We start from the raw sequence: 24,435 nt of genomic DNA, 5'->3' as shown, positions 1-24,435 counted from the left end.
ATTAGTGATATTGAACATCTTTTCATTTGCCTGCTGGCCATTTGTATGTCTTCCTTTGAGAAATGTCTATTCCTGAATAGACTTATGCCCATTTTTTAATAGAGTCTTTTAAAATATTGAATTGTTTTAGATCCTTATGTATTTTAGATATTCCTTATCAGATGTATGGTTTGCAAATACAGCATTTCCTCTCATTCTGTAGGTAGTCTCTTTACTCTGTTAATTTTTCCCTTTGCTGGACAAAAGCTTAGTTTGATGCAACCCATTTGTCTATTTTTGCTTTTGTCACTTGTGGTTTTGGAGTCATATTCAAAAAATCATTGCCCAGACCAATGTTATGAAGCTTTCTCCTATTTCTTTCTAGTAGTTTTACAGCTTCAGGCCTTATGTTTAAATCTTTAATCCATTTTGAGTTGATTTTCATCTATGATGTGAGATAAAGGTTCAATTTCATCCTTCTGCATGTGGATATCCAGCTTTCCCAATATCATCTATTGAAGAAACTGTCTTTTCCACATGTGTGTTCTTAGCACCTCTGCAGAGAATCAATTGATGTTAATAAATAAATTCAGTCAAGTTGCAGGATACAAAATCAATGTAGAAAAATTAATAGGATTTCTATAACAAGGAACTATCAGAAAAAGAAATAAAATAATTCTACTTACAATGGCTTCAAAAAAAGTAAAATACTTTGGAATAAATTTAACCAAGGAGATATAAGATCTGTACACCAAAAACTATAAAACGTTGATGAAAGAAATTGAAGACAGAAATGAAAGATATTCTGTGTTCATGGATTAGAACAATTAATATTATTAAAATGTCCATACTACCCAAAGTCATCTACAGATTCAATGCAATATCTATCAAAATTCTAATGTCATTCTTCACAGAAATAGAAAAAACAATCCTAAAATTCATATGGATCCACAAAAAGCCCTGAATACCTGAAGCAATTGAGTAAAAGGAGCAAAGTTGGAGGTATCACACACTATCTGATTTCAAAATGTACTGTAAAGCTAAAGTAACTAAAACAGCAAGGTCCTGGCATAAAAACACACACATAGACTAATGGAACAGAATAGAGAGCTCAGAAGTAAATACCCTGATAAATTTATCTTCAGAAAGTTATTATTTTCTAAAGTTGAGTACCCATGATATGAGAGAATATGACTTGACTAGATTGAGTTTTATCTCTGAACTAGGAAACAGTGGACACATTTCAAGATGGGTAACTGTAAATTATGGCCTCTCTTAAGGATTTCTGGAGCTGGTTTTAATGTTTCAAAGAATCTCAAAATGGGCTGAGAGCAGAGGGTCAAGTGTGTAATTGCTGCCAGCCTTTTGGGAGGCTGAGGTGGGAGGATCACCTGAGCCCAGGAGTTTAAGACCAGCCTGGGCAACACGGCAAGATTCCATCTCTACAAAAATTTAAAAAGTTAGCTGGATGTGGTGGTGCACACCTGTAGTCCCAGGTACTTAAAAGGCTGAGGTGGGACAATCACGTGAGGCTGGGAGGTTGAGGCTGCAGTGAATCATGATTATACCACTGTACTCCAGCCTTGGTGACATAGTGAGACCCTGTCTCAAAAACAAAACAAAACAAAAGGTGTGATTGTTAAGTAAAAAGACTAATTTTCTCACAATCTGCATTAGTTTACTAGGGATGCCATAACAAAGTACTACAAACTGGGTAGTGTATGCAACAAAAATTTATTTCTTTCCAGTTCTGGAAGCTGGAAGTCCAAGCTGTCAGCAGGGTTGATTTCTTCTGAGGGCATTCTTCCTTTCTTCCTTCCTTCCTTCCTCTCTCTCTCTCTCTGTCTCTTTCTCTTTCTCTTTCTCTCTCTCTTTGACAGAGTCTCACTCTGTCACTCAGGCTGGAGTGCAGTGGTGTGATCTAGGCTCACTGCAACCTCCGCCTCCCAGGTTCAAGCAATTCTCCAGCCTCAGCCTCCCGAGTGACTGCGATTACAGGTGCCTGTCACCATGCCAGGCTAATTTTTTGTATTTTTAATAGAGACGAAGTTTCACCATATTGGCCAGGCTGGTCTCAAACTCCTGACCTCAAGTGATCCATCCTCCATGGTCTCCCAAAGTGCTGGGATTACAGGCATGAGCCACCATGTCCGGCCTCATATCATCTTGATATAGCAAAGGAGGACTGGTGTTCAGACACAAGAGGACTAGAGACTGCTGCCCATAGGTCTGAGTGGCACAGGAGGGCACCCACAATGTCCCAAAGCCTTCCTTGTGGAATGCGATTTAGCAGAGAGAGCGAGCCACTGGGAACCCAGGATAAGATGAGAACTGGATCGGGACTGAGCTGCACTCTCAATGGAGAGAAGAAAGGGGAGCCCCTCTTTGTGTTCCGTGGACCACCCAGTCCTCATTCAAGAGAGCGCCTTAGCTCTGTGATGCCCAGAGGCACACAGGACACATTAAGACCAAGAAGTGGACTTTTTGGATAAGCCATTGAGAGCTTAAATGCAATTCCAGAGTGGAGGGGAGAGAGGGAAAAAAAAGGGAGAGAAAGAGAGTTTTAAACTGAATTGTGACTGTATTATAAACTGGAATTGACTAAGAAATGACTGAATTTGAATGAGTTTATCTGAAAGTGACTAGATTAAATTTTCTTTGAGGCAGAATGGAGGCTCAAGGCAGAAATTACCCTCAATTATAAAAGAATAGAGAAAATTATATTTTTGCACACTCAAGTCAGTGACTGTGAAATTTGTACTGGCTCCAATAATTACAGGTGGCCAGTTGTCAGTCAAATCTCAAGAATAGACCAAGGGATTATTATGTGCTGTTCTTCCAAGTTATTACCTGATCTGTGGCTGTACCTCAAAGGTCAACACAATGTCTTATCATCAGAAATCATGATGAAACCCATTCACATTTCTCTTCACTCCTGCTGTCAGAAAGCAAAACTAAGCCTTGTGAGGTGGAAAAGGTACATTTTTCAGAGTTCTGAGGAGACCCAGGCCAGGTTATAAACCTATGACCAAAAGAGGGAAATGAAGAAATTGCAGGTGGTGCTGGATATCTTCTGCCTGCCCCTGCAGACCACTGTCCACACCTCCCCACACTTCTTCTGGGAGGCATATCCCTGTTCATGGCATCGCTGGGGCTCCTGCCCTTGAGAGGCATTGGCAAGAAATCAGAGGAAAGGAGAGAGTGAGTTTGTTGGCGGTGGAAGGTATCCAGGTTACCAGCGGTGAATCTGTACGGGTCTGCAGCAACCTTAGTTCTTGCCTCCTCAGATAAAAGAATTCGACTGAGGGGCGAAAGGTAGAAAAAGACACCAAGGCAGGTTTTAGGGCAGAGTGAAGGTTTATTAAAAAGCTTTAGAGCTAGCTGGGTACGCCGGCTCACACCTGTAATCCCAGCACTTTGGGAGGCTGAGGCGGGAGGGTTACGAGGTCAGGAGATTGAGACCATCCTAGCTAACATGGTGAAACTCCATCTCTACTAAAACTACAAAAAATTAGCCGGGCGTGGTAGTGGGCGCCTACTCCCAGCTACTCGGGAGGCTGAGGCAGGAGAATCACTTAAACCTGGGAGGCGAAGGCTGCAGTAAGCTGAGATCACGCCACTGCACTCCAGCTTGGGTGACAGAGTGAGACTCCTTCTCAAAAAAAAAAAAAAAAAGCTTTAGAGCAGGAAAGAAAAAAAGTATTCCTGGAGGAGGGCCAAGCGGGTGTCTTGGAGGACAGTGTCTCCTTTGGCCGTGGACTAAGGCTTTTATATGTTGGCATACTTCCTGCATCTTGCATCCTTTTTCCCTTGACTCTTCCTTTGGTGTGAGCTGCCTGTCTGCGTGGTGTCCTGCTAGCACTTGGGAGGTGGGCATGTGCACTGTTTACCGGAGTTGTACTCATGCTCACTCGCGGCATTCTTCCCTCTACCTGCAGAATGTCCCTGGAAAGTCTTGTATCAGTTAAGCGCTGCCTTTTGCCTCCTATTGCGCGTGCTGGAGCTCACTCGCCCGTCTCCTGAGTTCTTTTCAGGAAGCGAATGATCACCAGTTTCAGGTTTTTTCTATCTGTAGGGAGACTTCCTTTCTCTGGCACTGACTGCGACTAATTATTATTTTAGATAGACAGTTAACAACCGCCTGACCATCACCTGATGGTTGCCTGACATTCTTGGTCAGGTGGAGGCCTCTCCTGCTCTGCTCATGCCTGACCAGCTACCTACTGTAGCAAGTCAGGGTACCGATTCCTCTGTCCTCCCTGCCAGTCCCCACAGGCTGGCTGCAGCCCTTTCCGGAGGACCACAGCACCTATCAGGCAACCCCATTCCACACAGTCACCCTCTCTGGGCTCCAAAAATTACTCTCTCTCCTTGCTTTCAGGCTAGGGTAGTAACATACTTTTAATACTGCCCCAAAATACTGCCCTTTTTCTGAGGGTTTCCCTAAACTTTGCCCACACCCTTGAAAATCATACTTTTATTAAACATTTTCCTAATTAACTGCTGCGTCTCCTGTAGTGTTCTTGGCTGATGCTTTAGAGACAGTTATATGCTATATAGCAAACCTTTATGCCGTCTGAATGAACATAGGGAGTGGGCCATGTGAACACGTGTGCTCCAAACATGCTTTCTTCACACAGCTGAGTCAAGAGCTGTGAGTGAGCAAGACTAATGATTTCTCAGGTGACATGCTTGCTTACTGTAGTACAGATTCCAGAGTCTTTTGTGCATGATTCTGGTTGTATTTCGAGATCTTTCAACTCTTTAGGATCTTCAGTATAACTAATAATTATTGCTATAGATGTGAAAAAAAAATGATAGCCTATAGAAAATTCTGGGTACTAAGGGGTTGGCTATTCCTTTTGAAGCCAGGAGCGAACACTTCTAGGTTAAGGATTTCTATTAGGAAGACAATGGCTGAGAAATCACATTCATATTGAAAGAGGGCAGGGAGAAGTCACTCATCATAGGCAACTTCTATTCGGTTAGCAGTGGTATTTCAATATAGACTGCGATCTCCCCAGCTCCTAGCCAATGGTTTCCTGTCTGAAGAAAGTCCCAGAGGCTCCAAGGCTCCCCTCGCCTCGATGTGCTCCACCGAGTGATACCTCCTCAATTTCTTAAATGTTCTTTATGCCATTAACACAATACTTTTTATTTTTAAACAGATATATGACCCTGTCAGGAGTTCGAGACCAGCCTGGCCAACATGGTGAAACCCCATCTCTACTAAAAATACAAAAAATTAGCCAGGGATGGTGGTGCACGCTTATAGTCCCAGCTACTCAGGAGGCGGAGGCAGGAGAATCGCTTGAACCAGGGAGGTGGAGGTTGCAGTGAGCTGAGATCGTGCCACTGTACTCCAACCTGGGTGACAGAACAAGGCTCCGTCTCAAAAAAAGACAGAAACAAAAAACAGACATATGACCCTGATAACTGGAATTTTCTTTTTATTTATTTTTATTTTTATTTTTTTAGTGGAGCAGCTTCCTCCTAGAAATTGCACAGTAATGATTTGGTCAAAAAGGCTTGGAATTTATTAAGAGCTAGAGCCATGCACCATGTTTTGTGTGACATACTCACTTTTTTAGTAGGGAGACCAGAAAAATGCCACCACGGGGTATTTTCAGCTAAAATGAATGAATTATCTTTTCAAAGACTTGCCACAAACCAAGAAGCTCTGGGCCTGGCATTGGACAGCAGTTCTTTCCTTGGGTGTGAAGCGATGGCTGATCTGTTTGCAGAACAGAAAATCAACAAAGACCAGCGATTTGTACTGCCCTCCTCTGCTCCTTAGAGCATGTTAGAGAGCACGATTTCAAAACACAGTGGAGCCACAGGTCTCTCATTAGTCAAAGAAACCCGTGCAGCTTTGTCCTGGGTGATGTGGCAATTTGAGCAAAGATGGGAAGTGTTTTGCCCTCCTAAGCTGAGCCTCCGGTAGTGACCACTCCCGGCACCCAAAGGTGCTTTGTGACCTCTGATGGGCTGCTTGTTCCCTCCCTCTGTTCTTACCATTCCGGATTCTACCACATGAGATAAAGTTTGTGTCTCATAGACTCCACGACATCAGTGAAGCTTGTGTTTTAGAGATGCAATATCCGATTCTGGAAACAGCCTTTTCTTGGCCCACTTCAAGAAGTTGGACTAAGCTTCAGGAAAACTGATATAGAAGGAGCCCCAGATGGGGATGCAGGGTGACCCAGGTCCTTAACAACTTGACAGTGACTTTGAGAGAGTCTCCTCAAACTTCCTGGGCTACTTTGCTGTGAAGTGGAAGTCCAGGCCCCATTAATGTTTCTTCTTCCTCTGCCATTGCTGCTGGCAGCCTATGAGGTAGGTGAAGAGTCATAATAGCGTCCGGCCCTTTAAATCTGGTCTCCATAGCACCTCCGCAATGCCATTATTATGTATGTGCTGCCTGTGGGGACGCTGGCTGGTGCTCTCAAAGGAGGACTCTAAGGGAGGCCTGCTGAAGCCTGCCACCACCACCAGGCTTTCTGTAATTGGATCTGCATAGGGGCCTCAGGGAGTGCAGCATGAAAACACCTATTTCCGTGCACTCCCAACCAACACACTGAACAATCTGTACTCTTGCATGAGGGACTGAAAATTCTTTCTACGTGACACTGAGAAGACAGTCACATGGTTTGGGTAAGTCTCACTAAAAAACCACTCTCCTGTCCACCCAGCCCTCTGAGGAAACTCATTTCTGCTAAGGCAGAGGTGAGTATCCTGAACAGAGTACAGCATTATTTTAGACAGATGAGTATGGGTTTCAGTAACTGGATATATACTGAGAGGCAATTTTGACATACTTTATAGGAATGCAACCTTTTGTACATAATAGAATGATCAGAAAGTTCAGCACTCCAAACCTAAACGGAGTATTAAAAATGCTTCACAATCGACTTTTTTCCTTCTTATAATCAATGAATAGATATTGCTACATTATTATGAATTAAAGCCCATGGTTTACATTAGGATTCACCTTTGTGTTTTATATTTGATGGGTTTTGACAAATGCATAATGTCATATGCCCACCTTTACAGTATCATACAGAATAGTTTCACTGCCCTTAAAAGTCTCTTGTGCTCCATCTGGTCGTCCTTCCCGCTCTCCTTCCCAGCTCTGACAACCACTGATCATTTTATGGTCTCCATAGTTTCACACAGCTTTTTCAGACTGGCTTCTTCACTAAACAGTATGTGCTTAAGTTTCCTCCATTTGTTCGTGGCCTGATAGTTCATTACTTTTTATCGCTGAATAATATTCCCTTGTGTAGAGGTACTAGGGTTTGTTTGTCCATTTGCCTATTGAAGAACGTCTTGGTTGTTTCCAATTTTGGCAATTATGAATAAAGCTGCTACTAACATTCATGTATAGGTTCTTGTGTGGACATAAGTTTTCATATCACTTTGGTAAATGCCTAGGAGCATGATTGTTAGATCATATGGTAAGACTATGCTTAGCTTTGTAAGAGCTGCCAAGTGAGGTTTCAAAGTGGCCTTATCATTTTGCATTCCCACCAGCAATGAATGAGAGTTCCTGTTGCTCCGCATCCTCACCAGCATTTGGTGGTGTTGGTGTTTAGGATTTTAGCTATTCTAACAGGTTTGTAGCGGTATCTCATGGTGGTTTTAATCTGCAATTCCCTAATGACATATGATGTTAGCATCTTTTCACATACTTATTTGCTATCTGTGTATCTTCTTTTGTGAGGTGTCTGTTCAGATCTTTTGCCCATTTAAAAAATTGTATTTTCTTTTTGTTAAATTTTAAGACTTCCTTGTGTATTTTGGATAACAGCCTTTACCAGATATGTGTTTCGCAAAGATTATCTCCTAGTCTGTGACTTGTCTTTTCATTGTCTTAACAGGAGTTTTCACAGAACAGAATTGAAAAAATATAATGAAATTCAACTAGTCAATTTCTTCTTTCATGAATTATGCCTTTGTTGTTGTATCTAAAAAGTCATAAGCAAACCCAAGGTCACTTTTTTTTCTATTGAATTGTCTTTGCTCCTGTGTTAATTATCAGTGGGCTATATTTGAGTGAGTGTATTTCTGAGCCTCTATTAGATTCCATTGATTCATTTGTGTATTCTTCTGCCAATTCCACAGTCTTGATGGTTGTAGCTTTGCAGTATATCTTTAAGCCTGTAGTATCGGTCCTCTGACTTTGTTCTTTAAGATTGTGTTAGCTATTTTGGGTCTTTTGCCTTTCCACAGAAACTTCGGAATCAGTTTGTCAACAAGTACAAAATAATTTGCTGGAATTTTGATTGGGATTGCACTGAATCTACAGATCAGGCTGAGAAGAACTGTCATTTTAACATTATTGAGTCTTCCAGTCCACAAACATGAAATATCTCTCCATTTATTTAGATTTTCTTTGATTTATTTTATTAGAATTTTGTTGTTTTCCTTATATACATTTTGGACATATTTTGTTAGATTTATACATAACTCTTTCTCTCTTTTTGGATGCTAATGTAAAATGTATTGTGTTTTAAATTTCAAATTCCCATTTTTAACTGCTGGTATATAGGAAAACAACTGACTTAAAATTGTATTTTATTTTATTTCAAATTTTGATCTATGTATTTATTTATTTTGAGACTAGGTTATGATACTGGCTAATTTTCGTATTTTTTGTAGAAACAAGGTTTTCGCCATGTTGCCCAGGCTGGTCTCGAACTCCTGGGCTCAAGTGATCTGCCCACTCTGGCCTCCCAAAATTCTGGGATTACGGGCATGAGCCACCATGCCTGGCCACAACTGACTTTTGTTTATCAGTCTACCTTTTAAATCCCCTCTTTGCCTTTTTCTTTCATTGATTTTTTATGTCTTTTGAAAGAGAAAATACTCAGGGTTTGGAAAAAAAATATGAAATTAAATATTTAAAAAATTAATAGACTTTATTTTTAAGTTTCTAGAAAATCGAGCCAACAGTAGGGAGAATCCCTATGTGCCCCTCAACAGTTCCCTCTGCTATTAATCTCTTCCATTAGTGTGAGACATTTGTTGCAAAATTAAAATTTAAGTTTAATGCAGTAAGTAGGTATTGAGTGCTTTTAGACATGCATAAGAAATGTTCCCTGCCGCCATGAAGTTCACAATCCTACTGACAAGGCGGGAAAAAAAATGCTGTCATATGAGCCATTAATACAAAATAGTGCACAATTTGTTTTTAAGGTGTATCCTCCTCAGCAAAGAGGAAGGCTCTGGAAGTGAGGTAGGAATGGGAGAGGTGCAGGTAGATTATAGGCAAAGTCCAAGCAGAACGAAAGGCCTGTGCAAGGTTACAGAGACAGGAATGATAGAGGGAGGGGCTTTATCACATATCACATTGGGCAGAGGTGGGAAGTGACTTTGAAGAGCAAACAGGACACGGTCACTGTATTAGGGTGCTTTAGAGGGACAGAACTAATAGGATAAATGAAAGGGAGTTTATTAGGAGAGTTGACTCACACGATCACAATAGACAGTCTGCAAGCTGAGGAACAAGGAAGCCAGTCCGAGTCCCAAAACCTGAAAAGTAGGAAAGCCAGCCAGGTGCAGTGGTTCACAGCTGTAATTCCAGCGCTTTGGGAGGCCAAGGCAGGTGGATCACCTGAGATAGGAGTTTGAGACCAGAATGGCCGACGTGGTGAAAGTCTGTCTCTACTAAAAATACAAAAATTAGCCAGGTGTGGTGGTGGGTACCTGTAATCCCAGCTACTCTGGAGGCTGAGGCAGGAGAATCGTTTGAACCCGGGAGGCAGAGGTTGCAGTGAGCCGAGATTGTGTCACTGCACTCCAGCTTGGACAACAGGCTTTTTTTTCTTTTAAAAAAAAAACAAAAAAAAGAAAAAAAAGTAGGGAAGCCGATAGTACAGCCTTCAGTCTGTAGCCGAGCCCAAGGGCCCCTGGCAAATGACTGCTGTAAGTCCAAGAATCCAAAACCTGAAGAACCCGGAGTCTAATGTTCTTCAGGGCAGGAAGTATCCAGCATGGGGGGAATGATGGAGCCCAGAAAACTTAGCCAGTCTAGTCTTCCCATATTCTTCTGACTGCTTTTATTCTGGCTGTGCTGGCAGCTGATTAGATGGTGTCCACCGGAACTGAGAGTGGGTCTGCCTCTCCCAGCCCATGGACTCAAATGTTAATCTCCTTTGACAACACCCTCACCGACACACCCAGGAATAATACTTTGCATCCTTTAATCCAATCAAGTTGACACTCAGTATTAACCATCACAGTCCTTCATGTTGCTGTGAGGAATCAAAACTTGATAAGGGGCTTACAGTTGAGTTTCTGAGCAGATCTTTAGGATCTGGTTTTCCCAGGACCATTGTTGTTTGGCTTCACATATATCTCAAGGCAGATACTCTGCACCATTTGCTTCTTTGAATCAAAATCGAAGGCTCATGCCAAGGAGAAGCACTGTACTTCTGGGGGAAAGCTACCAAATGGGACCATGGCTTTTTCATTTGCCACAAGGGTAGAATTTTGTGTATGCATGTAGGAAGAAAGCAAACAGCTTAGGAGGTCACAAATAGCAACACGGGCCCTACGGAGAAATTGCCCTGAGTTCTCCAAGCCCGTTGCCTGGGTTGAACTCACTCTCCTTGAAGGCCTTTGTCATTTCTGGTGGTCAGGAAAACCCTGTGGGTCTCTAAGGGAGGAAAGCAATGAGGGAACTGAATGAACCCTATTGCTTTAATCGCTTCTCACTACTAGGGGAAGAGCAAGGAGGGCATAGAATTTTTCTTTCTTGGTCTTAGTTACCTTATCTCAACAGGCCTCTCTAGATTTACATGGAATTGCTTATTTGTGTCATCAGTGAGACTGCAGGGACACGAGAAAGTTTTGTTAGTGAAAGGACATATACACAACTTTGATCACACCTGCCCTACAAACATCACCTGCCTTCACAATCTCTCTAGGCATCTGCCCCTTCTCTGTTGTTTTTTTTGCCCCCACCCCTACTGTTGCCACCTGAGTTCAGGCTGCCCACTTGACTGCAAGAGTACAAGAGCAGCCACAAACTCCCTGGCTCTCGTCCCTCTCAGAGTTCCTGTGTTCAAAACATCAGAGGCAGCTTAGATCCATTCTTTTCCCACACAATGTGTCTCACTCCTTCTCTGAAGCACCACTTCCTTTATTTTTTTTAATTTTTTTTTGAGATGGAGTCTTGCTCTGTCTCCCAGGCTGGAATGCAGTGGCACTATCTCGGCTCACTGCAACCTCCACCTCCCAGGTTCAAGTGATTTTCCTGTCTTAGCCTCCTGAGTAGCTGGGATTACAGGTGCCCCCCACCATGTCCAGCTAATTTTTGTATTTTTAGTGGAGACAGGGTTTTGCAATGTTGGCCAGGCTGGTCACAAACTCCTAACCTCAAGTGATCTGCCCACCTCGGCCTCCCAAAGTGCTGGGACTACAGGCGTGAGCCACTGCACCCTGCGCACCATTTCCTTTTGGTTCCTACCCTGCCCCAGGACCTCAGCACCTTCCCTGAAACTCCCTCATATATTCTGCATCAAGTCTGGACTCTTGGGCCTGGATTTCAAGGTGTTCCGTCTCAAAACCTACCAGCCTGTCCCGTGCCTCAGTCCGCTGTTGCTCATTTTACCCCGGGCCTGGCATTTTTTCCTCCTCTTCCCTCTAAAGAATAATTTAAGTTCTACCTTCTCTATACAGGGTTACCACTTTGAGCACATAAAATATCAGATAGTTGGTTAAATTTTAATTTCAGATAATTAAAAAAATGTTTAAAAATATAGGACATATGCTAAAAATTATTATTTATATAAAATTTAAATTTAACCTATATTTTACCTGTCAACCTTATGTCTACAAAGCCTGTTCTTAATGACCCAATTTTCTCTGATCTCCTTTTTTTCAGTTTCTAAAACACCCGATTTAGTCTTTAATTCAGTATTTCATTCTATGCTATCTTATACTTATTATATATACAATATTAACACTTATTGAGCAATTATTCAACATCAGGCACTGTGCTAAATTCTTTTCATACCGTAACTTACATTCTTATAAGATTCATGACGAAGTAAGTACTACTATAATACCCATTTCATAAATGAGGGAGCTGAGTCTTTGAGAGGTTATTTTATTTATTTAAGGTTCCAAAGCTAATTAAGAACTTGAATGTTGATCTGTCTGCAGGGTGACCAACTTGTTTCAGTTTTCATGGCACTGCTCTGTTTTGTGTTTTTGTTTTTGTTTATTTTTTGAGATGGAGTTTTGCTCCTGTCACCCAGGCTGGAGTGCAATGGCTTGATCTCAGCTCACTGCAACCTCCGCTTCCTGGGTTCAAGCCATTCTCCTGCCTCAGACTCCAGAGTCGCTGGGATTACAGGCACCTGCCACCAGACCCAGCTAATTTTTTTTTTATTTTTAGTAGAGACGGGGTTTCACTATGTTGGCCAGGCTGGTCTCAAACTCCTGACCTCAGGCGATCCACCCGCCTTGGCTTCCCAAAGTGCTGGGATTACAGGTGTGAGCCACCACACCCTGCCAGCACTGCTCTGTTTTTAAACTGAGTCCCACATCCCAGGAACCCCCTCAGTCCTGGGCAAGCCGTAACGTCTGACTTTAACATTGGGATTCTATCTTCTCATTTTTCATGAGTTTTAATTGTGTTCTCTCACCTAGACTATGGATTCCCTAAGGAAAGGGACACATCTAATGGTATTTACTCATACTAAGAATTACTTAGTAAGTGCTTGACAAGTCAGCAGTAGGAAGTCCCTTCACAGACCAAATCTCTTTTCTAGGGTCTCTTTGTTTTTGCTTTTGTTTTGAGACAGGGTCTCACTCTGTCACCCAGGCTGGAGTGCAGTGGTGAGATCTTGTCTCATACCAACCTCCACCTCCTGGGCTCAAGTGATCCTCCAGCCTCAACCTCCTGAGTAGCTGGGACTACAGACACATGCCACCATGCCCAGCTAATTTTTTATTTTTTTTTGTAGCAACAGGGTTTTGCTATGTTGCCCAGGCTGGTCTCAAACTCCTGTGCTCAAGTATCCACCTGCCTCGGCCTCCCAAAGTGCTGGGATTACAGGTGCGAGCCACCGTGCCCAGCCTCTGGGGTCTCTTTGGATTGTAGGAGCTGAGGACTGTGTGGAGCTCATGCTTGGGAGTGGCCAATCTCAGATTCTCAGCTGAGACCTGAGGATGACTAGAGGCCTTTGCAATAGAGGCACACACGTTTTCATGATGCCACTGGATTCTGTTTGCAAAGATGCTAGGCAATTGCTATGAGCAACAATGCCTCTCAATTGCTGAAAATGCAGCTCCCTGGTAGGTAGGTATGTGGTGTATCACTTGACAAGCTGAGCCTCGAGAGGCATCCTGCTGTGAAGTCTGAGTTAGGGTATGGGTGAGGCTGGAGAAACAGAAGCCAGGGTGCTTGCACCCTGCTCCTCCTAGCAAGCCAGTCAGCACCTTGCTGGACGGGACAGAACCCTAGGAAGTTGTGTAGCTGTTGTTTCTTCTGGGACTCCACTTTTGTCCAGTGGGCATGTATCCAAAAGATTATATATTATTACATTATTATATAATAACCAAGTGGTTAAAATGATGATATGTGGGTGTTGTTAGGCTGCAATGTGTTTAATGAGGTGTGATAGGAAAGGCAGAAATGACAGATTTCCGTCCCCCAAGGGTATGTGACTAACTTGTCTCAACTTCATTTTAAATGCAGGTGGGTATTGAGCACACATTAAATATAAGAACTTTTTTTTTTTGTAAATAAGTCATTTGTAAAAAATCATTTGCTATTTTAAAGAAATCTAAGTTGAATTGGTAAAAGAATCTCAAGGTAACTGTCTTTTCTGTTGCTAAATCTTACTTCAAAGTGCTTGAAGTTTTTTTTGTTTGTTTGTTTGTTTTTGAGACAGAGTCTTGCTCTGTCACCCAGGCTGGAGTGCAGTGGCACAATCTCGCCTCACTGCAAGCTCCGCCTCCCGGGTCCATGCCATTCTCCTGCCTCACCATACCAGCTAATTTTTTGTATTTTTAGTAGAGACGGGGTTTCACTGTGTTAGCCAGGATGGTCTTGATCTCCTGACCTCGTGATCCGCCCACCTTGGCCTCCCAAAGTGCTGAGATTACAGGTGTGAGCCACTGCGCCCGGCCTGAAGTTTTTTTATATGCTTTTAATGTTCAGATTTTTTCTTTAAGAGAATGTAACAGACATGGGGCACAAAGGTTAGGCAAGAGTTTCCATTTTGAACCTTGCTGACAGATTCCTCAGTCTTTCTCTCTTTAGAAACCCATGCTGGCTTTTCCTTTTCCCCAGAGGACGGCCTCTCCACCTCAGTGTGACATTCAAGGCCATTCCTGGCCTAGTCTGGCTCCAACCTGCCTTTCTAGCTCATCATCAGCCAGTGTCTTACCATGGGTCTACTCCAGCTAGACTGCTAGGGACTAAATGTTTGTGTACCCTCAAATCATGTTGAAACCTAGTCCCCATTGTGAGGGGTTTTTGGAGGCAGGGCCTTTGGAATTAAGTGTCTTTATTTTTTTTTTATTTTTTTATTTTTTTGAGACGGAGTCTCGCTCTGTCACCCAGGCTGGAGTGCAGTGGCCAGATCTCAGCTCACTGCAAGCTCCGCCTCCCGGGTTCACGCCATTCTCCTGCCTCAGCCTCCCGAGTAGCTGGGACTACAGGCGCCCGCCACCTCGCCCGGCTAGTTTTTTGTATTTTTAGTAGAGACGGGGTTTCACCGTGTTAGCCAGGATGGTCTCGATCTCCTGACCTCGTGATCCGCCCGTCTCGGCCTCCCAAAGTGCTGGGATTACAGGCTTGAGCCACCGCGCCGGGCCAAGTGTCTTTATAAAAGAGACTTCAGAGAGCTCCTTTTTCCTTCCCCCATGTGAGGCTACACTGAGAAATGGCTGTCTGTGCACCAGGCAGAGGGCCCTTGCCAGCCACTGAATCTGCCAGTGCCTTGATCTTGGGCTTCCCAGAGTCTAGAACCATGAGAAATAAATCTCTGTTGTTTATAAGCCACTTGGTCTATGGTATTCTGTGACAGCGGCCTCAATGGACTGACACAGACAGGCTCTTCGATTACCATCATCTAAATACACACTGAACTTTTCTGCCTCTTAATATTTTGTTCTTGCAAGGTATTGTGGTTTAGCATTTAATCTATGCTTGTTTGTTTTTTGAGACAGAGCATTTAATATTTGGATCTAGACTGCATGGGTGAAATCTTGGTTCTTCTATTTGCTATGTGATCTTGGATAAGTTACTTAACTGCTCTATGACCTGATTTCTCCAACTGGAAAAAAATGAAACCAAAATGATATTTATCTTATAGGAGTCAAAGAACGAAAGTACTTAGAACAAGGCACATCACATAGTTTAAGTACTCAGTAAATGCTAGCTCCTTATTTCCATAATTAGATCTCATTACCCTCCTCACTTAGCTCAAAATATGTCTTTTCCTTGAAGACTTTCCTGACCACCCCATCCTGCAATGTGTTTTCCATCTTGAGAAAACCCAGTACTGGCACTGTTCTTTGGTGGGTGGGTGGTTTCTGTTCTCATGCTTGTCTTATGATCACAGCTATTCATTGAGCACTCACTTTGAGTCAGGCTTGTATGACTCTTGGAGGCAGGTATTCCTCATCTCACTTTACAGAGGAACCAACTGAAGCTCAGGGAGGTTAAGTGGCTTGCTAGGGTTGCAGAGAGAGGTGATTCTGGGGTTCCAATTCAGGTTCCCCACCCCTTGCAACCATGACACTCTCTATTTTACTAGGAAACAAGGAGTGAATCTTGTACTTGATTCCAGCTTCCATACTGCTTTTCAAGTAGAAGGCACTCAACATATTGCTAATGATTTGATGGGTCAGTATGCAAACTGTTGCCCTTGTAAGTGCCACCCAGTGCCTTCTGGTTGCGATGATCTTGATGATGATAAAGCTATTGCATGATATATTTTGATGGACTTTAAAAAGTTAGACGATAGCTTATTCTTCTTGTGTTGAACTCGATGTGAATTCAAAAAGCAATTCTCATTTATTTTTTACCTTAACTATCCCCTGCTGTTTCAAATATGATTAGGTGGGGAATGTCAGAAACAATCTTATTATGAATGCCGCTTTTGTCACAAAGGAGACTTTCTCATGACTTAGTACCAGCTAATTAGTCTGTCAGTGGCTTTCTTTGGCGAGGTGAGTCATCTGATCCATTGTTGACAAGGTGCAAGCTGCTTTCTACCTACTCTGTGGCAGCTCCAGTGGGTCTGACATTTTCTCAACTCCTAATCAAGATGTTATTAAAGCTTCTGATGGTTTACAGCAGCCAACTGGGATGAGAGTGGATTGGTTTTGTAAACAGCTGTCAGAAACACCTCAGATTTTCCTGTGTGTATGCATGTGATACAAAGGCAGCTTCTGTGTGATTTCTAAATTCCTGGGACATGATAGTCTATCTTTTTTAAATTTTTAAATTTTTACTTATTTATTTTTTTGATGGAGTCTTGCTCTGTCGCCCAGGCTGGAGTGCAGTGGCGCAACCTTGGCTCACTGCAAGCTCCGCCTCCTGGGTTCATGCAGTTCTGCCTCAGCCTCCTGAGTAGCTGGGACTACAGGTGCCTGTCACCATGCACTGCTAACTTTTTTGTATTTTTTAGTAGAGATGGGGTTTCACCATGTTGGTCAGTCTGGTCTCTAACTCCTGACCTTGTTATCCACCTGCCTCAGCCTCCCAAAGTGCTGGGATTATAGGCATGAGCCACCGCGCCTGGCTGAGACTGAAATTTTTTTAGAGATGGGGTCTCACTATGCTGCCCAGGCTGGAGTGCAGTGGCTATTCACAGGCACAGTCACAGCTCACTGCATCCTCTATCTCCTGGGCTCAAGTGAGCCTCCTGTCTCAGCCTCCCAAGTAGCTGAGACTACAAGCACATGCTGCTGCACCTGACTCTGAGACTGAAATCTTGAAAAACCCTGGCCCATTCAATCAACACACATTTACTGAATTAGTACTATGTGCTAGATACTATTCTAGGTACTTAGGATATAGCAGTGACAGAAATAGACAACAATTCCTGCCCTCTTGGAGTTTCTTTTTTCTTTTTTTAAAAAAAGTTTTCTATTATGGAGAACATTTGAAATTGCTAAAAAGAAGAAAGAATAATATATAGTAGTCCCCCACCTCCTTATCCCCAGGGGATATGTTCTAAGATTCCCAGTGGATGCCTGAACCAAATCCTATATGTACTATGTTTTTTCCTAAACTTGCATACCTATGATAAAGTTTAATTTGTAAATTAGGCACAGGAAGAGATTAATAATAACTAATGATGAAATATAACAATTTTACCAGCATCACTACTTTTGTGCTTTGTGACCATCATTAAGCAGAACAGGAGTTACTTGAACACAAGCACTGTGATGGCTTGACAGTGGATCTGATCACTGGGCTGGCTACTAACTGACTAATGGATAAGGAGCATGTACAGTGTGGAGGCCTTGGACAAAGGGATGATTCAGATCCCAGGCGGGAGGGAGCAGGATGGCGTGAGATTTCATCACGCTACTGAGAATGGTGTGCAATTTAAAACTTATGAATTGTTTACTTCTGGAATTTTCCACTTAATATTTTCAGACCATAGTTGATGGCAGGTAACTAAAACCACAGAAAGTGAAACCGCCAATAAGAGAAGACTACCGTACCCACCATTCAGCTTTAATAATGATCAATATTTTATCATCCTTTTTACATCTATCCCTCCACCACACATTTATTTTTAAGGGAGTACTTTAAAGCAAATCCCAGACCCCAAACATTTTTCATATATACTTTAGTATGGATGTCTAACACACGAGAATTTTTAATAGAAACATGACCATCATGTCATGATCATCATACCTTCCAAAATGAACATAATTGTAAAATGTAATTTAAAATCCAGTCCAGGTTAAATTTCCCCCATTTGTCTCAGAAATATTTTCACATTTGTTTGTCTGAATCCAGATCCAAAGAAAGTCTGGACATTGCAGGCTGTGGATGGAGCTCTCGTGTCTCTTCCGGTCTATAACCATTCCCCTCAGCTACTTTTTGGTTGTCGGAACTGGGTTATTTGCTCTGTTAGAAATTCCCGCATTTTGGCCTTGGATGATTGCATTCTCACAGTGTTTTTTAAAAATGATTTTTATTATGCTCACATTTTCTATAAAATAATAGTTATTTCTAGAGGCTTTGTCAGAGTCAGTTTCAGTGGTGTGTGCTGGGAAGATTGTTGGACTGACATCCTTGTGGTAACTGGCTTATGCTATTTTTGTGCCAAAGATGCTTCTGGAGGTGTCTTATTGGTCAAAAATTTGGGGGGTGGCTGGTATCCAAAACTTAGTTCCTGTGCCACAGTGGCAGTTTTCATCCTGATGCCATGTAACATTCCTTTCATTCCATCTTCCTTTATGTAGGCTTTAAGAAGACGTAAATTTTTTTAAAAAAGTTAAAAATTAATACATAATAATTGCATATATTCATGAGGTACACAGTGATGCAACATGTATAATGTATAGTGATCATATCACAGTCATTAGCATATCCATCATCTCAAACATTTATTGTTTCTCTGTGTTGAGAACATTCAATATCCTCCTTGTAGCTATTTGAAACCATATAATATATTATTGTTAACTATAGTTATCCTACAGAGTTATAGAACACTAGAACATATGCCTCCAATCTAGCTGTAATTATAAAGAAGACTTTGCATCATGTGATGTCTGAGAGTGGCAGCAACTGGAGGGTCTGGGGAGCAGTGCCCCATGTAGGAACATGCAAATTCCTTTGTTAGTATCTTCTCAGGAAGTAGGGCTAAGAAAAGGGAAAATAAATTTATAGAATAGGGCCAGGCCTGACAGCTCATGCCTGTAATCCAGCACTTTGGGAGGCCGAGGTGGGCGGATCACTTGAGGTCAGAAGTTCAAGACCAGCGTGGCCGTCATGGCGAAACCACGTCTCTACTAAAAATACAAAAATTAGCCAGCCATGGTGGTGTGCATCTGTAATCCCAGTTACTCAGGAGGCCGAGGCAGGAGATTCGCTTGAACCGAGGAGGCAGAGGTTGCAGTGAGCTGAGATCGTGCCACTGCATTCCAGCCTGGGTGACAGAACAAGATTCTGCCTCAAAAAAAAAAAAAAGAATAAAATAAAAATTAAAATAATCAGAATCGCATGAAACTAAGCTAGATCAATTGAATTGAAATATGTGAGGGGGTCTTTAGGGTTTATATCCAGGTGATGATTCTAATGTACAACCATGAACAAGAAACCCCATTCAGATAATAAGGCTCGTGTGGCTCAGTGGAGTCCTCTTCAGTTTGTGGTCTACTTCAGCAGGCAGTCCCCACCTGCAACCTTGACAAAGGAGACAGAATGGAGGAGGGCAAGCCCAGGTAGAAACAGTAGGAGGTTCCTGGGGTCTCCAGTGGCTACTGATTTGTAAGGATTTCTATGGTACGTGAATTTACTCAATAAATGATATCATAAACTTTTTGAAGAATGAAGACAGGAAGTTTAATTTGGAGAATGCAGAAATATGATAGGAAGAAAGGATGACTCCAGTGAGCAAAAAAAAAGAATAGTTGCCATTTACTGACATAGGGAAGGTTATGGAGAAGGGTTCCATTTTGAACATGTTCTATTTGTGATATGTAATGTATGCTGTAGAATGGATGTTGAGTAGGCAGTTGGATATACATCTGAGGTTCAGGGCTGGAGATAGAAATTTGGGAATCATGAAAATAGATATTTGTTTATTGTTATTATTTGAGATGGAGTCTCACTCTGTCCCCTAGGCTGGAGTGCCGTGGCATGATCTCAGCTCACTGCAACCTCCACCTCCCGAGTTCCAGCAATTCTCCTGCCTCAGCCTCCCAAGTAGCTGGGACCACAGGTGCATGCTATCATGCCCGGCTAATTTTTGTATTTTTAGTAGAGACGGGGTTTCACCATGTTGGCCAGGTTGGTCTTGAACCCCTGGCCTCAAGTGATCCCACCTCGGCCACTGAAAGTGCTGGGATTACAGGCATGAGCCACCACGCCTGGTCAATATTTAAAGCCATAGACTGAATAAGGTCACCTAGTGAATGAGAAACTGACTTCCTGGAAACTGCATGAAGAAAGGGCTTATAGAACCATTGTAAGGGTTTCTCTGAGGCATATTCAGGAGGGTGATGGCTGAGTCATAAAGCATACTGCTAATTTTTTTCACTAAACACTGCCAGGTTGATCTGCAGAATATATTTACCAGTTTAAATTTCCATCAGCAGTGCATCTTTCCCCACATCTTTGCCAATATTTAGGATTATCTTTCTGATGTTTGCCATGCTGGTGGGTAAAGCAGTGGTGTGTTGAAAACAGTTCATGAGAGCTGATAAAGCACATTTCTTCCCAACTTCTTGTTCGGTGACCTTGAGCTACACTGGTAGCTGAAAACTGGCAGTACCCAGAGTATTTGCACCATGGAAATTGGCAAACACTGTACATTAGGACTTTTCCTTCCCTGGGGAGCTGGTTTTAAAACATAGACCAGCATATTGGTGGCTATGGGGTGTGTCACACTCTTTATATTCCCACTCTCTGATTACGAGTGGGGTTGAGCATTTCTTTAATGCTTACTTGCCATTCTGGCTTTTCCTCCTGTGAATTGCCTATTCTTATACTTTTCGCATTTTTATATTGGCTTTTAAAAATATTTTATATTGACTTCTTTTTGATTTGTGAAAAGTTCCTCATGCATTTCAGATATTAATCCCTAGTTGCTTTTGAACATACCACATGTCTTCTTCCAATTTGTCAGCCATCTGTTAATTTTTTCTATGGTATTCTTAACAGGACCCTTAATTGTGATGCAGTCAAGTCCTATAATTTTTTTGCTTCAAGGATTGTGCTTTTGCAAACCTGTTTTATGAAGTAAATTCTTAACCCACATTATAGAGGTAGTCTCCTGCATTTTCTTTTGTATCATATGTAGGTCTTCCATTTATCTGGAGTTCACCTTTGTATATGGTACAACATGGGGCTCCCAACTTTATTTTTTCTTGATAAACTAAGGCCAGTTTCCCCAATGCCATCTTCTAAATAATTGATATTTTTCTCATTGATCTGTGGTACCACCTTTGTGTAAATGGAGGTCCCATTTATACACGGGTCTGCTCTCGAGTTCTTCATTCTGTTTCCTATTTGCTCTATGTATTCCTAAACCAGTACCATAATATTTTTATTACTATGTGGCAATGACATAATATCTGGCATGGCAGTTCTCCGGTTTTTCAAAATTGACTTAACTGTTTAAAATTTATTTCTCCTTATATATTTTATAAGTTTGTTGAGTTCTCTAAAAATTTAGTTTCTGCTGGAATTTTGGTTGTGATAACATTTACTTTGGAGACTAAATGGATATTTTTACAATGTAAAGTCATCCTATCCATGCTATATCTCTTCACTTATTCAATCTTTTATGTCCTTAAATAGAGTTTTAAAATTTTCTCCTTAAAGTTCTTGCGAGTTGTTGGGGTAATTCCTGGATATTATGCTTTAGAGTTTGTTAAACTTTATTGTTATTGTGAATGGTTTCTTATTGTCTGTTACATTTCCCAGTTGCTTACTGCTGATGTAGACAAAACTATTGATTTTTAGAAACTGATCTTGTACTTGGCAACCTTGCTGAGCTAACATTACTTCTAATACTTTGTTGATTCTGTTGGGCTTTTGATGCTGATGATCATATCTGTAAATATCGCAGACAGGAAGATTTTAGGGACTCTGCCCAGTGCTCTGATCTTTTGCATTTAAGCACTTCTGCTAGTTGAACTCCAATCTGGTGCCCCAATTCTGACAGTTGGGTATCTCTCATGGTCCTAAGGGCCTAGGCCCCCTATACACTCACAATTTAGAAACTGATAATATTCCACCCCATATCCAGTCCATGTAAAAGCAGTGACCTTGTCTTCTTTTGCTATTTCCTCTAACCCTTTTATCATGGCGGGGGTCCTGAGAGCTGCTGACAGATCTCCCTGCTGCCGAGTGTCTGAATTTCGGAATGCTACTCTACACAGCCATTCTGGGTGTTTAATGTCCCCAAAGACAGCCTGTGTAGGTTAGCAAAGGAGTGAATCAACATAGGCCTTCAGATCAGACAGACTTAGGTTTGAATCTTATTTCTGCCCCTGGCTACATGGAGCAAGTCACACAGCCTCCCAGAGTCTGTTTCTTCATTTGTAAAGTGAAGACAAGTAAGATCTCCATAGGTCAAGTGCCTTTACAGTGGTCAGTGAGTAATGCCCCTTCTCCACACCGTAATGTTGACCAGTAAGTTGATCACCTCCTGACACTGTGGATTATTGCTACACTTTTCAGGAACTTTGTGTCTCCAGATATAATTGAATCTCAGCAGCTACAGTTGGTCCACATCCCCATGTGCCTTCCCACCCCAATGAATAGTTCAAGTTCCAAGTTCTGGCCGTGTATCATTGTCCAGTCTCACTCTTGTTAACTGGGCAATACCTGGTTCTAAAGCTTGTATGTCATGAGGTACTCTAGGAAGCATGACTCCAACAAGCACTTGCATTCTTGATGATGGTGTAAAGGAGTAACGTCAGATTTTTGAACAAAGGCAACTAAGTGAGGGGGAGACTCTGGTGGCTTGGTATCCTGGGAATTTGCCTATGTATCATATGGTGTTTGGGTGTAGCAGATAAAGCCAGTGGCCTGACTGGTTCTAACAGAGATCTTTATTATAGCTAATAACAACTTGGCCGTGCCTTGTCACTGACTAATAGTGGTATTTCAGAGGGATAATTTAAATCACCAGTAAAAGTGAACTGTATACCTTTGGAAACTTCACCAGTAGCTCCTCTGTTACACACAGATCTTTATGACTTTCTGAGGTTCAATGACAATCGGCCTCATTTATAGGTGCTTGAAGCCAACCAAGGGCAGATTGCCTTTCTTTTAACCAGCTAAAGAGATGGGTGGGTCAGACAAGAAGAGGGTATGATGAAAGCAGGGAAAGGGAGGTGGACTCTTCAGAGGGAGGAGGAAGTATCTGTGTTACATTATCTCTGAGAGCACTGGCAGATGCTGAGCCTGCAGAGACAGAGAAACTGGCAGCTGACCAGGGTCGGGGATGGTCATGTATTTAAATATTGTGGGTTTTAGTCAACAGTGTGCTGCACCCGATTCAACAATGTGATGTGACTGCTCCTAGCAACTATTTTGATGTGGTGAATTTTTGTTAACACAAGCATAGGACCTAAGAAGAGGTGGCAGTCTCTTTCCTCTCCGCACTTGGCAGGCCACCCACTCATTCCTGATAATCACATTTAAGAGAGCTCTGGACAAGCTGGGATGCATCCAAGAGAATCCCTCAACATGCTGGTGAGTGGGATTGTGACCATGTCATATCAGGAGTAGCCTAAGGGACAGGTAATGCGTGTCTTGGATAAATTGGAGTCAGACTTAAGAATTCCCAGGGCAGAAACAAAATCCAATGATGGGGAGATGCAGGGAGCTGGATTTTAGCTTCTAAGGTAGAAAGAAATTTTCCAAAAGGCTGATCAAAGATTAAATGACTGCCTTAAAAGGTAATGAGCTCCTTGTTACACCGCGAGGCGTTAAACCACCGCTTGGTGGGAAGACACTGTAAGGCGGATTCAGGCAACTGGGAAGGGGGCTTTTCCCAGTCCCTGGAATCAATGATTCTAACGGGAAAAGATGCTCTGGGGTGCGGTGAGCGCTTACCTCTGCTCTTGCAGAGACAATAACAGACGTTCATTCAACATCTGTTCCTGCTAGGCACTGTGCGCACTGAACACAGAAGTACGGCCTCTGTGAAGCAGCCGCAGTAGGCCTCAGAGACAGCTGATACGATGTAACTGTTGACTCCATGTTTCAAACCTCGGTCATGGTCTTACTAGGTCTCCTCATTAAGGGGACTGACTATGTATCCAGTAACGCTTTCTTGCTACCAGATGACTGACAGGCTGTCAGAGTTCACGACTTTAGGTGCACAGTTCACCCTGTCAGGTCCCTGGGAGAAGGAGAAAGGGGGTCAGGAGAGAAGGTGGGTGAAGAGGCAGCAAAGCCGCAGGAGATATGAACTAATTGCTCAACGTGGGTGTAGCATGGATTAGGCCTTTTACAGCAAGCCCTGCCAGCAGGGAACTGGTGGATATACTCTCCACCACGCTCGGCTGGACTCTGGGGAGCCCAAGACAGGTAAGACGTGGTCCCTGGCCCGAGCAGCTGGTGGGAGAGCCGCAGGGCAGAGACGTGAGGCCGCGAGGCTGAGCGCTGTGAAGGCGGTGAGCACACACGGCGTGCCGGGGCCGCCTGGATTCGCAGCGGGGGAGGTAACACTGCGACACCCCGCAGACGCTGCTAGCCGGGGTCGCGGGCCCGCGTGCGCCGGATCTTCT

At 42.7% G+C, this 24,435-nt stretch overlaps 1 protein-coding gene across 2 annotated transcripts in view; it reads left to right on the top strand.

The window, feature by feature from the left end:
* The first annotated feature begins 6,375 nt into the window (after positions 1-6,375).
* Positions 6,376-24,435, top strand: part of CLIP4 (CAP-GLY domain containing linker protein family, member 4) — an 85,573-nt gene continuing 67,513 nt past the window's right edge. Inside the window, exon 1 of one of the 2 annotated variants that reach the window (XM_011956281.1) lies at positions 6,376-6,633. The gene's annotated coding sequence lies outside the window, so the exon portion shown is untranslated. Of the gene's footprint in view, positions 6,634-23,070; positions 23,396-24,435 lie in introns of those variants that run through there. The other variant, XM_011956280.1, reaches the window with a different exon arrangement.

This window comes from Colobus angolensis, unplaced genomic scaffold (genome assembly GCF_000951035.1).
Source record: "Colobus angolensis palliatus isolate OR3802 unplaced genomic scaffold, Cang.pa_1.0 Scaffold413, whole genome shotgun sequence".
Lineage (NCBI taxonomy): Eukaryota > Metazoa > Chordata > Mammalia > Primates > Cercopithecidae > Colobus > Colobus angolensis.
The sequence above is the reverse complement of the archived record's forward strand: the minus strand, read 5'-3'. Positions and strand labels throughout refer to the sequence as shown.